General features: G+C 44.9%; 1 long non-coding RNA gene across 5 annotated transcripts in view; it reads right to left on the reverse strand.

Moving 5' to 3' along the window:
• Positions 1-15,863, reverse strand: part of LOC144261261 (uncharacterized) — a 46,342-nt gene that overhangs the window by 18,455 nt on the left and 12,024 nt on the right. For 3 of the 5 annotated variants that reach the window (XR_013345196.1, XR_013345195.1, XR_013345197.1), the window contains exons 2-3: positions 13,157-13,272; positions 12,579-12,818 (exon numbers count right to left, since the gene is read on the reverse strand). This is a non-coding gene — a long non-coding RNA (uncharacterized LOC144261261). Of the gene's footprint in view, positions 1-631; positions 845-12,166; positions 12,819-13,156; positions 13,273-15,863 lie in introns of those variants that run through there. The other 2 variants (XR_013345198.1, XR_013345194.1) reach the window with 2 other exon arrangements.

Raw genomic sequence — 15,863 nt, forward strand, 5'->3', positions numbered from 1 at the left:
ATACAAAAAAGAAATCCGGCTTTTCCACTGTACTCCAGTAGAGGCATCTCACCCTCCCTGTTAGACAATGAACCCAGACCTATTAGAAGACAGGACAGAGCTATACCGTTACTGTATGCTTTGATCTCACTTGGGAACCAGATTTACAATTTATTTCCTGCTTTGATCAACCAAGCATTAAAAGGGGTGGGGTGGGGGAGAACATTGTAACAAGCATAGGCATAGCTAAAGATATGGCTATTGAATATGCATTGCAAAACTGAGCTGTTGCCAAAAGCAGGCTTCAAAAATTAGTTCCCCTCCCACCCCAAAAAAACCCCAACAATTTGCAAATCTGAACAGCACAGCTTACGAAGCACAGTAATTTGATTTTTTTTAAAACTGAATTTACTACCATATGTGACTCAAAACTAAAAAATATCTAGGGAAGCATATCTACCAACTTAGTGAAGTCTATATTTAGCCTATCTTTCCCTCCTTCTATCAAATGTTTGCTAGCTTGAAAATTAACTAAATGAATTTCCCCCTCCTGCACCTCTCTCTCACTCCTTTCTATCAACCCTCATTATAGGCTATAGGAAGAAAAGTAGCTGTAACTCTCTCATACTCTTCATTGGGTTACTATCAATATTCTTACATTTGTCGGCTGGTATTACTGTCTGGCTTGAGGCTCTTCATTATCCTGAGGCAGTAGAGATATCACATCTGACCTGTACTGAAGTGCTGAAGATTAGGAGTGATTTCACTGCACCTGCTGCATGGTATACGAGTGTTGTGTGTGATCTCACGGTCAGTGTCTCCACTAGAGTATGGTGAAGTAATGTTTGAGAGGTGACATAGATGCCTATTTTTAAAAAAAAAAAAAAAACTGCTTAATGCTGTTCTCATTACATTAACACATACTGTTTAATCCTCTAAAATTCCATTCATGCATTTCTGATTGCATAAAGGCTGTTCGAATGCAAACTTATTTTGAGCTTCTGGTCTGGTCCATACAATGGGGACAACACACCATGAGGATTACAGAATCACAGAATCACAGAATATCAGGGTTGGAAGGGACCCCTGAAGGTCATCTAGTCCAACCCCCTGCTCGAAGCAGGACCAATTCCCAGTTAAATCATCCCAGCCAGGGCTTTGTCAAGCCTGACCTTAAAAACCTCTAAGGAAGGAGATTCTACCACCTCCCTAGGTAACGCATTCCAGTGTTTCACCACCCTCTTAGTGAAAAAGTTTTTCCTAATATCCAATCTAAACTTCCCCCACTGCAACTTGAGACCATTACTCCTCGTTCTATCATCTGCTACCATTGAGAACAGTCTAGAGCCATCCTCTTTGGAACCCCCTTTCAGGTAGTTGAAAGCAGCTATCAAATCCCCCCTCATTCTTCTCTTCTGCAGGCTAAACAACCCCAGCTCCCTCAGCCTCTCCTCATAAGTCATGTGTTCTAGACCCCTAATCATTTTTGTTGCCCTTCGCTGGACTCTCTCCAATTTATCCACATCCTTCTTGTAGTGTGGGGCCCAAAACTGGACACAGTACCCCAGATGAGGCCTCACCAATGTCGAATAGAGGGGAACGATCACGTCCCTCGATCTGCTCGCTATGCCCCTACTTATACATCCCAAAATGCCATTGGCCTTCTTGGCAACAAGGGCACACTGCTGACTCATATCCAGCTTCTCGTCCACTGTCACCCCTAGGTCCTTTTCCACAGAACTGCTGCCTAGCCATTCGGTCCCTAGTCTGTAGCGGTGCATTGGATTCTTCCGTCCTAACTGCAGGGTCCTGCACTTATCCTTATTGAACCTCATCAGATTTCTTTTGGCCCAATCCTCCAATTTGTCTAGGTCCTTCTGTATCCTATCCCTCCCCTCCAGCGTATCTACCACTCCTCCCAGTTTAGTATCATCCGCAAATTTGCTGAGAGTGCAATCCACACCATCCTCCAGATCATTTATGAAGATATTGAACAAAACCGGCCCCAGGACCGACCCTTGGGGCACTCCACTTGATACCGGCTGCCAACTAGACATGGAGCCATTGATCACTACCCGTTGAGCCCGACAATCTAGCCAGCTTTCTACCCACCTTATAGTGCATTCATCCAGCCCATACTTCCTTAACTTGCTGACAAGAATACTGTGGGAGACCGTGTCAAAAGCTTTGCTAAAGTCAAGAAACAATACATCCACTGTTTTCCCTTCATCCACAGAACCAGTAATCTCATCATAAAAGGCGATTAGATTAGTCAGGCATGACCCTCCCTTGGTGAATCCATGCTGGCTGTTCCTGATCACTTTCCTCTCATGCAAGTGCATCAGGATTGATTCTTTGAGGACCTGCTCCATGATTTTTCCAGGGACTGAGGTGAGGCTGACTGGCCTGTAGTTCCCAGGATCCTCCTTCTTCCCTTTTTTAAAGATTGGCACTACATTAGCCTTTTTCCAGTCATCCGGGACTTCCCCAGTTCGCCACGAGTTTTCAAAGATAATGGCCAATGGCTCTGCAATCACAGCCGCCAATTCCTTCAGCACTCTCGGATGCAACTCGTCCGGCCCCATGGACTTGTGCACGTCCAGCTTTTCTAAATAGTCCCTAACCACCTCTATCTCCACAGAGGGCTGGCCATCTCTTCCCCATTTTGTGATGCCCAGCGCAGCAGTCTGGGAGCTGACCTTGTTAGTGAAAACAGAGGCAAAAAAAGCATTGAGTACATTAGCTTTTTCCACATCCTCTGTCACTAGGTTGCCTCCCTCATTCAGTAAGGGGCCCACACTTTCCTTGGCTTTCTTTTTGTTGCCAACATACCTGAAAAAACCCTTCTTGTTACTCTTGACATCTCTCGCTAGCTGCAGCTCCAGGTGCGATTTGGCCCTCCTGATTTCATTCCTACATGCCCGAGCAATATTTTTATACTCTTCCCTGGTCATATGTCCAACCTTCCACTTCTTGTGAGCTTCTTTTTTATGTTTAAGATCCGCTAGGATTTCACCATTAAGCCAAGCTGGTCGCCTGCCATATTTACTATTCTTTCGACTCATTGGGATGGTTTGTCCCTGTAACCTCAACAGGGATTCCTTGAAATACAGCCAGCTCTCCTGGACTCCTTTCCCCTTCAAGTTAGTCCCCCAGGGGATCCTGGCCATCCGTTCCCTGAGGGAGTCGAAGTCTGCTTTCCTGAAGTCCAGGGTCCGTACCCTGCTGCTTACCTTTCTTCCCTGCGTCAGGATCCTGAACTCAACCAACTCATGGTCACTGCCTCCCAGATCCCCATCCACTTTTGCTTCCCCCACTAATTCTACCCGGTTTGTGAGCAGCAGGTCAAGAAAAGCGCCCCCCCTAGTTGGCTCCTCTAGCACTTGCGCCAGGAAATTGTCCCCTACGCTTTCCAAAAACTTCCTGGATTGTCTATGCACCGCAGTATTGCTCTCCCAGCAGATATCAGGAAAATTAAAGTCACCCATGAGAATCAGGGCATGCGACCTAGTAGCTTCCGTGAGCTGCCGGAAGAAAGCCTCATCTACCTCATCCCCCTGGTCCGGTGGTCTATAGCAGTCCCACCACTACATCACTCTTGTTGCACACACTTCTAAACTTAATCCAGAGACACTCAGGTTTTTCTACAGTTTCGTACCGGAGCTCTGAGCAGTCATACTGCTCCTTTACATACAGTGCTACTCCCCCACCTTTTCTGCCCTGCCTGTCCTTCCTGAACAGTTTATAACCATCCATGACAGTACTCCAGTCATGTGAGTTATCCCACCAAGTCTCTGTTATTCCAATCACGTCATAGTTCCTTGACATCACCAGGACCTCCAGTTCTCCCTGCTTGTTTCCAAGGCTTTGTGCATTCGTATATAAGCACTTGAGATAACCTGTTGATCGCCCCTCATTCCCAGTATGAGGCAGGAGCCCTCCCCTCACAGACATTTCTGCCTGTGCTTCCTCCCGGTATCCCACTTTCCCACTTACCTCAGGGCTTTGGTCTCCTTCCCCCGGTGAACCTAGTTTAAAGCCCTCCTCACTAGGTTAGCCAGCCTGCTGGCAAAGATGCTCTTCCCTCTCTTCGTAAGATGGAGCCCATCTCTGCCCAGCACTCCTCCTTCATGGAACACCATCCCATGGTCAAAGAATCCAAAGCCTTCTCTCCGACACCACCTGCGTAGCCATTCGTTGACTTCCACGATTCGACGGTCCCTACCCAGGCCTTTTTCTTCCACGGGGAGGATGGACGAGAACACCACTTGCGCCTCAAACTCCTTTATCCTTCTTCCCAGAGCCACGTAGTCCGCAGTGATCCGCTCAAGGTCATTCTTGGCAGTATCATTGGTGCCCACGTGGAGAAGCAGGAAGGGGTAGCGATCCGAGGGCTTGATTGACATATATACACATATACAACATATATACACATATACAACATATATACACATATTGGAGTGTACATAAACTACCTGTTTAATTAAGAAAAAATAACAAATCTCTTCACTCAGCTAAAAATATATCCTCTAGGTCATAATTTTTGTTTTATAAATGCTTCAAATGAACTATAGTATACATTAACGTGTAAAATTCAAAGATATGTCTTACTACTCCTTCTCCTACAAATGACATGATTTATGGGTATGAATAGAAGTGTTGCACATACCCAGTGTTGTTCCTTTGTATCACTATAATTCAGAGCATAAAGAACAGCAGCAATTAATTCTATTCAATCAAATTAGTCTGCAAAGTGTACAAATCCCACCCCCAGTACCAAACAGCTTCAGGAGAGATTGTGCTCCCTCTTTTTCCTTTTTTTACAACTAAATCAGATTTAAAATACTCTTAATTGGAGATAAAATAAAAAGGCCCAATCGCATAAACCCTTACTCAGTTCACCTATTCATTATCCTGGTAGGATGGGAGGGATTCAAGCGACATCTGCCTAACAAATCTATGCAAACATGCTGAGGAAAATGACTATTCTCAGTGGTAGAAATGCTTCAGCTCCTTATGCTTCTCGTCCTCCTTCCTTCCATCCCCCAGTGCAGAGGAGATGCAGAGGGACAGACATGCAGGATCACGTGCCTCCCCAGATATGGTGCCTGGCTTGTACTGAGCATGCTCAGTAACACTACTGAAGCCAGCTGCTCTCACTCTGGGCCCCCCCGCCTGCCCCAACCGCCCTGCAGTCATTTCAATGAGATTAAGGCTGTGGCAAGGTACAGGTGAATGTGTTGCCCTGAAGAACACATGTATGCACTTCAGTAACTGTGAATGCAGCTTCTCTTGCTTGAGCCTCACCCTCTCTATCTTGTTAGGGGTGCAGTAGCTGTGAGCAACGTAGCTACAATGAGAATGCATTGATAGGAACAACGTTAACTTAAAGATCACATCTCTGTCTGATTCTTTTTACAAGCAACGCCAGAGATTACTATAAAATGAACATAATCACAGAACAGAAATTCTCAGTTTTTCTCCATTTTGTTTACTTTGTGTATCTGGCAATATTGAGTATAGCAGTTTCACTCTTTCCCTCATGTAGACAGTTTGTGTTTCCATGGATTGATTGAAAAAGGTGACAGGTGACATAAAAAACAGGAAAACTGTATTGTAAATCTACAAATTGGGGCATCTAGAGCAGCGTTTCTCAAATGCAGCCACGGTGGCTACATGCGGCCACCAGCGGCTTTCCTTGCGGCCACAGCCTTCTGGGCGGTTATTGGTGGGGGCGGGGCAAAGCAGTGGCCCCTCTCTGGAGACACAACAGCTGGAGGAGTAGGCAGCCAGTGAGTTCTCCCCCTTCCCAGAGGCAGTGGGGTCAGGCTTCAGCCCTGGAGTGGCAGGTGGCAGGCTCCAGCCACAGGGCTTTGGCCTCCGTTCCCCAAGCTCATCATCCCTACCATCACATCTGGCCCCCGCTGCGTTCCCTAGTGCCCCATTGCCCCTGGTCCCGCTGCCTCCATACCCACCTCCCCATTCGCGGCTCAATTTGTCCCCTGGATTGCCAGGGCTGAGTTAGTCTGCTGTGAAAAAGTTTGTGCGCAGAAGTTGTTGAGTCAGACTTGCAGTTCCACCTAAATTATTGTAGTTATGCGAAACAAGGTAACGTAGCCCAATGTCTCTAAATGACATTGCATAGTCTCTGTTATCTGGTACCTTGCTTTTTCAGGACTTATTCATTTCCTCTTTGTCCAAAAATGAAAATTACATCCCATTTGTTAATCAGATCTACAGTTCAAGGAGAAAATTGAGGATGAACAATATCTTTTTGGTGAGACAATTCTGTCTTTTTAACCCTGCTGCATATACACCTTTCTCTGAAGAACTTCAGACCAAGCTTCAAAGAAATATTCTCAAATGTTGCTTCATAGTTAGAGAATGTTCCAAATTTTACAGCCTCCTAAATACCAAGGGTGAAATCCTGGCTCTACTGCGGTCAATTGCAAAACTTCCATTGACTTCACTGGGGCCAGGATTCCTTCCTCTAGTCTCATGCAGTAGTACTGTCTTGAAGATTCTGTTTATATATGTAATGCTAACATATGGTTTATGAGATTAAGAAGAATTTTCCTAAGTAACCTCTGGGCAACATCTATTCTGTTATAAAAATCACAAGTGTCTAAACCCTGATAGTTTAGAGAACCATTTAACAAAAGTAGAAAACTGCCCTACCAGACACAATTTCTATCTAGCTCTTCAGATTGCATCTTCTCTTCGCCTTCCTACTGCCCTCTGGTTAATCATCCCAATTTTATTAATGAGTTCAAGAATCTTCTGTGACTCTTTTTTGCTTTCCTTAGTTACAGCAAACATTCTATTGAGACAAGCAGATATTTTAACAACATATATACACATATTGGAGTGTACATAAACTACCTGTTTAATTAAGAAAAAATAACAAATCTCTTCACTCAGCTAAAAATATATCCTCTAGGTCATAATTTTTGTTTTATAAATGCTTCAAATGAACTATAGTATACATTAACGTGTAAAATTCAAAGATATGTCTTACTACTCCTTCTCCTACAAATGACATGATTTATGGGTATGAATAGAAGTGTTGCACATACCCAGTGTTGTTCCTTTGTATCACTATAATTCAGAGCATAAAGAACAGCAGCAATTAATTCTATTCAATCAAGAAAGAAAAATGAACAGTGCACAGGTAAGATCAATACAACATTTACTCCTCAGGAAATTCTGCACCAAAAAAAAATTAAAAATCTGGGCCCAAAAATGGAAATACTGCAAAATTGATGAACTCCTATAAGCTTGCAGCATCCAGTGGGCATAACTGGACACTGCAAGATGGAGGTTCCTGGGGTTCTGTCTAGGACCGGAGATATTGGCTAGTGTAATTCGGTTGCACAATTCAAGAAGTGGCTGGCCAAAAGTGCTCACTCCTGTAACTGGGAGCAGCTTACATGCCAAAGGCTGTGCGTCAACAGCCCAGGACTGGAGGTTCTCACAGCAGAGCAGGGTAAGGCTGGCTCCCAGAGTCGAGGATTGGAGTGACCTAGTAGATCACCGGTCCAGATAACACCAGGGGAACATCACATATCTGCATATTTTCTCAAATAAAGCACGCCAGTTTCAATTATTTTGGTAATTTATTTAAACAACAATACAGAAAAAAGTCACAATAACTATTCACCATTTCTTAAACACACGAAAGTTAAGTTACAAATAGAAAAGGAGTACTTGTGGCACCTTAGAGACTAACCAACTTATGTGAGCATAAGCTTTCGTGAGCTACAGCTCAATGCATCCGATGAAGTGAGCTGTAGCTCACGAAAGCTTATGCTCAAATAAATTGGTTAATCTATAAGGTGCCACAAGTACTCCTTTTCTTTTTGCAAATACAGACTAACACGGCTGTTACTCTGAAAGTTACAAATACTTGCTAACCAATACCCTGCATTCCAGTTATAATCCTGGCTGGCTACTTTTGGAAGTGCTTTGTTCTGACTGTCCTGACATTTAATTGACTGCTCGATAAACATTTTATTTGCCCTCAAATTCTTTTTTTTAATGGGTAAGTAAAATAGATCCTGAGCTGTAATCTAACCCCATTGTGCCTCTCTAGCACAGGAAAAACACAAGAAAGCACATAGATCATCCTAGCTGAGGATTCCCTTACTGTACTTTACAATAAGGCTCCTTTACACCACTCTGGCAATGTAAAGGAGCCCTACAATTTTAGACCTTTTAATGCTCCTGGGGGAATTCACTAAGAATGGGAACAATCAGCTTACAACAATAGGAACAATTAAGCAGGCAGGCTGCTACATTTTCTGCTCTGCTTGCAGGGACAGAGCCTGCCTCATGCTTACCTCCAAACACTGAAGCTCTACCGCTCCACATCCGGTGCGCCATAATAGCGAGCAAGAGGGACAGAGCCTCTCTTGTTGCATGTGCAGCTCCGTTCCCCCTGTGGTAAATAACATTTCCCCACACTCATCTCCCCCAGCTGCTGCGAGCACTCGAACAGACACGCCTGGACTGCTGGGGAAGGGGTGCACATCCCCCACCGATTGCTTTGCTTCCCCATTTTTCTGTGGGGAAGCAAAGAAATCTGCAGGGAAAATGAATTCTGGGCACACGCAGTGATTCCCCCAGAATTCCCCCAGAAGTAAACATTATGTCTACTACAATACACAGAACATCATTTTGACCGTATTTACATGACTATTATATTCCCTAATTTACACAGGATGAGAATGTTCCTTAAATGCATTACTATAATTCAACCTTCTATTTCATGGCAAAAATGTTTAAGCTAATTTATCATGAAGTCAAGAATTTTCACTGACACTTAAGGTTTTGTCTATAAAATTTAACAAAACAAGTTTTGGACTGTAACTACTTAACAGTGTCCCGGCAAATTACACAGTGGTGGTAGTCTGCCAACCTATAGCTCTCATGTCTCTTAATTTAAGGCAGTAGGGACACAGACAACAAAGGAGAGGTGATCCTGTAAAAATGAAGATACATTGCCCAACAGAGGAAATTTTATACATTCTCATGTCAAGAAGCTTTAAATTTTTAAGTTGATGCCCAGAGACCACAACCAAGACCAAGGCCTCATTGTACTTGGCCCTGTACTGATATATGGTCCAAAGAACTTACCAGCCTACCCAGACAAGAGTGGGAGAAAGGAAGTGTCATTCCCACTATGCCGGTAAGATTAAATGATTTGCCCAGGATCATATGGAAAGTCTGTGCCAGACGCAGGAATTTAATCCAGAACTCCTGAATCCCAGTCCAGGGCCTAACCCCAAAACTATCCCCCTTTTCCAGCTTTTTGGAAATGGATTAGCCTAATTATTGTTTTCTGTCTACTGCCACATGAGCCTTTCTAGTAAAAGCCGTTGCCTCTAGTGTGGCAATCAGGGCCATACTCCCAGCAACACGGACCCAAACAAATACTACACCCATGTGCCTATTATTTGCAGCAGCTTACCCGCACCAAAGAGAACTATGAGATCCTGGGTAAGGAGCTCCTAGCCATTAAGACAGCCTTTGAGGAGTGGTGACATTATTAAGAAGGGGCTCACCAAGGGAAGCAGTGGGGTCAAAAGACATATCTGGCTTCAAGACAAAGCTTGGTAAATTTATGGAGGAGATGATATGATGGGATAGACTAATTTTGGTAATTAATTGATCTTCGACTACTAGTGGTAGCTCTGCCCAATGGCCTGTGATGGGATGTTAGATGGGGTGGGTACTGAGTTACTACAAAGAATTCTTTCCTGGGTGTCTGGCTGGTGAGTCTTGCCCACATTCTCAGTGTTTAGCTGATCACCATATTTGGGGTCGGGAAGGAATTTTCCCCCAGGGCAGATTCGCAGAGGCCCTGGGGGTTTTTCGCCTTCCTCTGCAGCATGGAGCACGGGTCACTTGCTGGAGGATTCTCTGCACCTTGAAGTCTTTAAACCACAATTTGAGGACTTCAATAGCTCAGACATAAGTTAGGGGTTTGTTACAGGAGTTGGTGGGTGAGATTCCATGTCCTGTGTTGTGCAGGAGGTCAGACTAGACGATCATAATTGTGCCTTCTGACCTTAAAGTCTATGATTCTATTTAGTCCAACTATATGCTGAACACAGAAACCTGGAATATCTGCTCACAGCAAAGACATTAAACCACCGGCAGCTCTGGTGGGCTCTATTCTTTTCGTAGTTCAGCTTCACTATCACATGTTGCCCCAGAACCAGAAACAGCATGGCTGACGCCTTGTCCAAGAACTTTGATACTGAACCACATGGACCTAGCTGGGAACTGGCCCACATCCTCAAGCCCCACAACTGCCTGAATGCTGCTCCTTGCTAGGACCTAGTTGCACTGATTTGTTCTGACTCTGACTCGGAAATTCTGTCTAGCGAACTAGCTGCTATCAAAAGGGAATGATATTATACGTGGGAGGGGGTCACATCCATGAATAATGGCATTTATGTTCCTCCAGGTCAGGCTAGAGTGACAGCCTTACAGCTATGACATGACTCCAGTTGCCAGGACGCGTGGGTTGCTTTGAAACTCAGCAATTGATACCTTGTCTTTTCTGGTGGCCTCGAATGAGCCCCTGAATATGGGCCATCATACCATCCTGTGATGTGGCTTGATCCAAGATGCCATGCCACAAATCCTGCAGTATACTCTGACCTCTAGACACTCCATCCCAACCCTGGGTCACTATGGCATTGGAATTCATCGTGGAGCTCTCTGAGTCCAACAGGTTCATGACGATCTTGACAGTGGAAGACCACAGTGGTCTATTTTGTGCCCTACACCAGGTTACCTTCTACCAAAGAGACACCCAGAGTCACAATTTACAGCTCAAGTTTGGCGTGAGGCCCTACATTTTCTGAGGGTCCAGCCTCACCACTCCTCCACCTACCATCCTCAGTCCAATGGCCAGATGGAAAGGGTCAATCAGATTTTAGAGCAATACCTACAATGTTATATTAAACACCATGAAGATGATTGCTCCGCACTACCACCCTACGTGGAATTTGTGTACAATAACGCAGATCACACATTCACGGGGAAAAAAAACCCTCTCTGCCAACGATGGGTTCCACCCGAATTCTACCCACAACTACCTATGACCTCTCCTAACTCCATCACTTCAGACTCAGTGCAGAGGATTCATCAAAGCTAACTACAAGTGACATGCAGACTAACATCATCAACCAGGTCCCACCTATTCAGTGGTACAAAAAGTATGGCTCTCAAAAGAGCACCTCTGCATGAACAGACCCCTTGCATAAGTTGGACAAGTTAATCAGGTCACCACTGAACTACACCTATCCCGATCTCTCAAGATTCACCCGGTATTCCACATATCCCTCCTGAAACCCTATACTAAGAACTCATTTCCACACAGGACCCAAATGTCTCCCCTGACAGTGTGTGTATAAGGCCACAAGGAATATGTCATGCATGAGATTTTGGCTTCTAAATGCCAGCAGGGTAAACTTTTACACCTTATTGACTGGGAAGGCTATGGTCCTGAGGAGCATATGTGGGAGCCAGGGAAATACATTCATATACCGGCTCTAATTCAATAAGCCTTCCAGAAGAACCACCCTAATAAGCCTCGACCCACAGGGCCCAGAGGGCACTCCTTGGAGGGAGGTGGTGATGTCAGGCCCTGCTGGTCTCAAACCTGGGTGCATAGGTGTCATGGGAGTCATCACATTCCAATTCTCCACCCAGCAGCTCACAGACAGCACCTGGGACTGGGGTCCACGAACCCCAACTGGGCCACAAGACTTGTCCCTACATCTGATTGGGTGAGATCCAAAAATTCCTGATTGGGTCACAGCCCCTATTTAAGCCAGAGGAAGAAACAGGAAGTTTTCTGTATAAACTGGGTCTTACCCTGCCATGGACTGCTAGTCTGCCTTCCTGATCCTGACCTCCTGGTATCCTGACTCTCGATTCTGACCTCCTGACATTCTAACCCAGCCTCATTCCTGGTCATTGGCCCCTGAGCCCATAGCCCTGACCACTAGATTAATGGATTATAAAGCCAGAAGTGACCAATGTGACCATCCAGTCTGACTACATGCAGGGAAGGTCTCTTTCTTCCCAGCAATCACTTTCTTCCTGATCCACAAAGAAGAGGAGCCTCCAGGTCCATCGCTAAGCTCCCAAAATATCTGTGTTCACTCAGCAAGCTCTGGAGATGGTCACAGGAATCACATCAGTTGTGTCAACAGCAGGACACCCAGGGCATGAACCCTAACGTTAGTAGTGGTGCACCTGATTAATACATGCTATATTTAGAAGTCTTTACATATTTTTAAAGCCTTGACAAAACAAAGTGTGCAGAAAGTGGCAGAAAGTTGTCTTAACCTGTAAACATGTTATAGAAAGATTGCAGTTGAAAGCAAGTACAAAATCAAAGGAATCATGTGGACTGAGTTTTAAACTAAAATATAATATAAAAATGCATAGCTCAGGTCCTTCTCTGACATTGAAGGACCACTTCCTACTGTTTTTAGATATTATTTATTAACTTAAATTGTTGGTTACTCTTTGAAGCTTAAAAAACATTCTCTGTGCCAGTGTATTAAATTTCTACTTACCAAAAACATTTTAGCACTGTAGCATTGCATTAGATGAGGTGATTCATTTGCAGACATGTTTCCCAATTCAGAACTTTCCCCCTAAACTTCTAACTCCTTAGGAAATCCACAGAAAAGAGACATATGAGGAGTGGATCTTGGCATTGTACTCAGAGAAATTAGAAGCTGAAGTCTGATAAATACACAGTCTTAAGAGTTCTTCTGATGTCTTCTGCTGCAACAGGTTAGAAAGACCTGTCCCTGGATGAAGAAAATAAAAGGTCATGTTTATTTTGCTGCCAAACAAAGGCTTCAGCAATTGAAAACAACAGATTTTGCAAACACAATGCAGGATTTTCTCTGCAAATTGCAGACACATGCACTATCCTATTCTGTCTCAGTAAATCTCTCTTTTACACTCTTCAGAAACACTAGATTACTGATCTGCATAACTTTACCTCCCTGTCAGTGAAAACAGTCCTCCTGCAGCACCATTTGAAGACTTTACAAACCCTTTTCTGGGCTTCCCATCAAAGAACATAAAAAGGGGAATAGGAGAGTAATGAATGACAGAATAAAGGAAATGTACACCCACTAACCTTTTTTAGAGTACTGTGATGGTTACTGTAACTGACATCTTGTACTCAGTCTATCCTAATCAATCTTCCAGAAGCTGACATTAAATTCTTATTATGTAGTCCAATTCCTGCTGTTTCTTGAAGTAAGAAAATAAAACTAAATCAATATATAACTATGAAGTCATTACAATAAACTAAATTAACTGCAGTAAAAATGTCATCCTGATGGAAAAGTCCTAACAGCATATGCACTTAATGAATAACTGAATTAGAGCAACAGTAGAAATAGGGCCCCTACTAGTTTCTCCATCATTGCCCTAGATTGAGAGTGAAATTTTGGTGAGACTGAAGTCACTGGCAAAATTCTCATGGACTGTGGTAGGGCTAGGATTTCACCCTGAGTATACAGCAATGCTCTTCTGAGAACCTGAAGTAGAAAAACTGTGAGAGGGTCCCATTAGTTAGTATTAGAAATCAGGAAGCAACTTGGTCTGGAATAACGTTAATGTTTTCCAAAAACAGAAAGATACTCAGACTGCAATAAAAATGTACTCGGATTGAATTTAAATCTTTCTACACTGTTTTGTTTTACTGTATGAGCCTGTAATGTCTGTACACATTGCCTGATTCTCTGAGTCATCTCGTAAACAAGATCATTTCATCTCCATTAACAAGTCAATCTACAGTATTTCAGTGTATAAATAAGTCAATTATAGCATTACATGGCCTGATCATGGAAGTAGGGGAATCAACTCAGAGGCAAGCTTAATGGGTAAGGCATTCTGTATAACTGGATGAAACTACTTTCTTCAACTATAGCATGTGATCATACAAGGATGATCTTTTGCATTTGCTGGTAACAGTAAATGACCCAGCAGGAAAGAAATAAGCACCCCTGCGATTAAATTGTACCAGCACAGCTGCAATCATATCACAATTCAACAAAGCATGGGCACAAAGGGTAGGATTCATGAAAGGACTACGGTGTTGCAACCCTGAGTGACACGGCACCTAGAAAATTACAAGAACAGCAATGCAATCCACAAAGCCAAGTTAGGTACCTAGGCTCTCCATATAATGAATGAGGTGAGATTGGTGCCTCCACAAAACCCAGCATGCTAGGCAGGAAGCCACCTAAGCCAGCCAATGGGGGATGCTGACAAGAGGTGCATGTGCTAAGCCCTGACCCTCTCTTGGAGATAGGCACCTAAGTCTGGGCAGCAGAAAGATGCCTATCTCTGCTTAGTGATCCACGAATAGGAACCTGATGGCTGGAGTCAGGCCGTTTAGGTAACTAAGGGGTTTCTTGTGAGACTAAGTAAGGAGTTGGCAGCCAGGGATTAACAATTCACCAGGAATGTGAGATTCAACCTGGATTCAATTTCCCTCTCTCTGCTGGAGGAGGAAAAAGGATTTGAACAGGGGTCTCCCACCTGTCAGGTGGGTACCCTAACTATTGGACTACAGAATCATTCATTCATATTCTCCCTTCCCCCATTCTTGACTACTTAAGTATTTACCCACTGTGAAACAATCATTGGTGCCAGAGAGAAAATGACTGAGGTGGGAGATCCAGGATGCAGTCCCCCTGCTCCAATCATTCTTTCAATGTGCTGTGACATTTTAAATTAGGCATGCAATTCTACACTTGCATACAAAATGGCATCATCCATGTACATTCGGGAGGTGGACAGAATCACCCCCTGGGCACAGCCGGCCCTGGGACATGCAAGGCATGCATTGTTTACACCAGGGGTCGGAAACCTTTCAGAAGTGGTGTGCCGAGTCTTCATTTATTCACTTTAAGGTTTTGCGTGCCAGTAATACATTTTAACGTTTTTTTAGATGGTCTCTCTCTATAAGTCTATATATTATATAACTAAACTATTGTCATATGTAAACAAGGTTTTCAAAATGTTTAAGAAGCTTCATTTAAAATTAAATTAAAATGCTGATCTTATACCGCCAGCCCGCTCAGCCCACTGGCAGCCTGGGGTTCCATTCACCTAAGCTGGCAGCGGGCTGAGCGGGGACGGCGGCCGGGACCCCAGACTAGCAGTGGGCTGAGCGGCTCAGCCCGCTGCCGCTCAGCCCGCTGCCAGTCTGGGGTTCCGTCCGCCGGCTCCTGCCAGCCAGGGTCCCAGCTGCCGGCCCCGCTCAGCCCGCTGCCGGTCTGGGCTCCCGGCCCTGTCCACATAGAGTGGGTACCTACCTTCTCCCTGGTTCTAGCCATTCTCTTCCTCTCTCTCTCTGCACTGAGATGAGGGTGGGAGTGCACTGAGCACAGGGCTGGGGGTGAAGGATCAGGCTGGGGGTTGGAGTGTAGGGACTGGCCAGGAGCTAGAATGAGGGAGGGGGCTCAGGGTTGGGGCAGGAGGTTTGGGTGTGGAGCGCTTACCTGGGCAGCTCCCATTTGGTAGGAGGGGTGTGTGTGTGTGTGTGTGTGTGTGTGTGTGTGTGTGCAGGAGCTCCCCTTTGGTGTTCAAGGTGGGGGTGGGTATGTGGGGGGGTGCAAGAGTCAGAGCATGGGGTTTAGGGGTGTGTGAGGAGGGTGCAGGAGTCAGGGCAGGGGGCTGGGTATGTGTGGGGGGGTGCAGGGGTCAGGGCACGGGGCTGGGGTGTGTGGGGGGTGCAGGGGTCAGGGCAGAGGGCTGGATGTGTGAGAGGAGGGTTCAGGGGTCAGGGCAGAGGGTTGGGGGTGTGGGCTGGGGTCGTGGGGGTGCTCCCA

The sequence above is a fragment of the Eretmochelys imbricata genome, chromosome 1, assembly GCF_965152235.1.
Source record: "Eretmochelys imbricata isolate rEreImb1 chromosome 1, rEreImb1.hap1, whole genome shotgun sequence".
NCBI lineage: Eukaryota > Metazoa > Chordata > Testudines > Cheloniidae > Eretmochelys > Eretmochelys imbricata.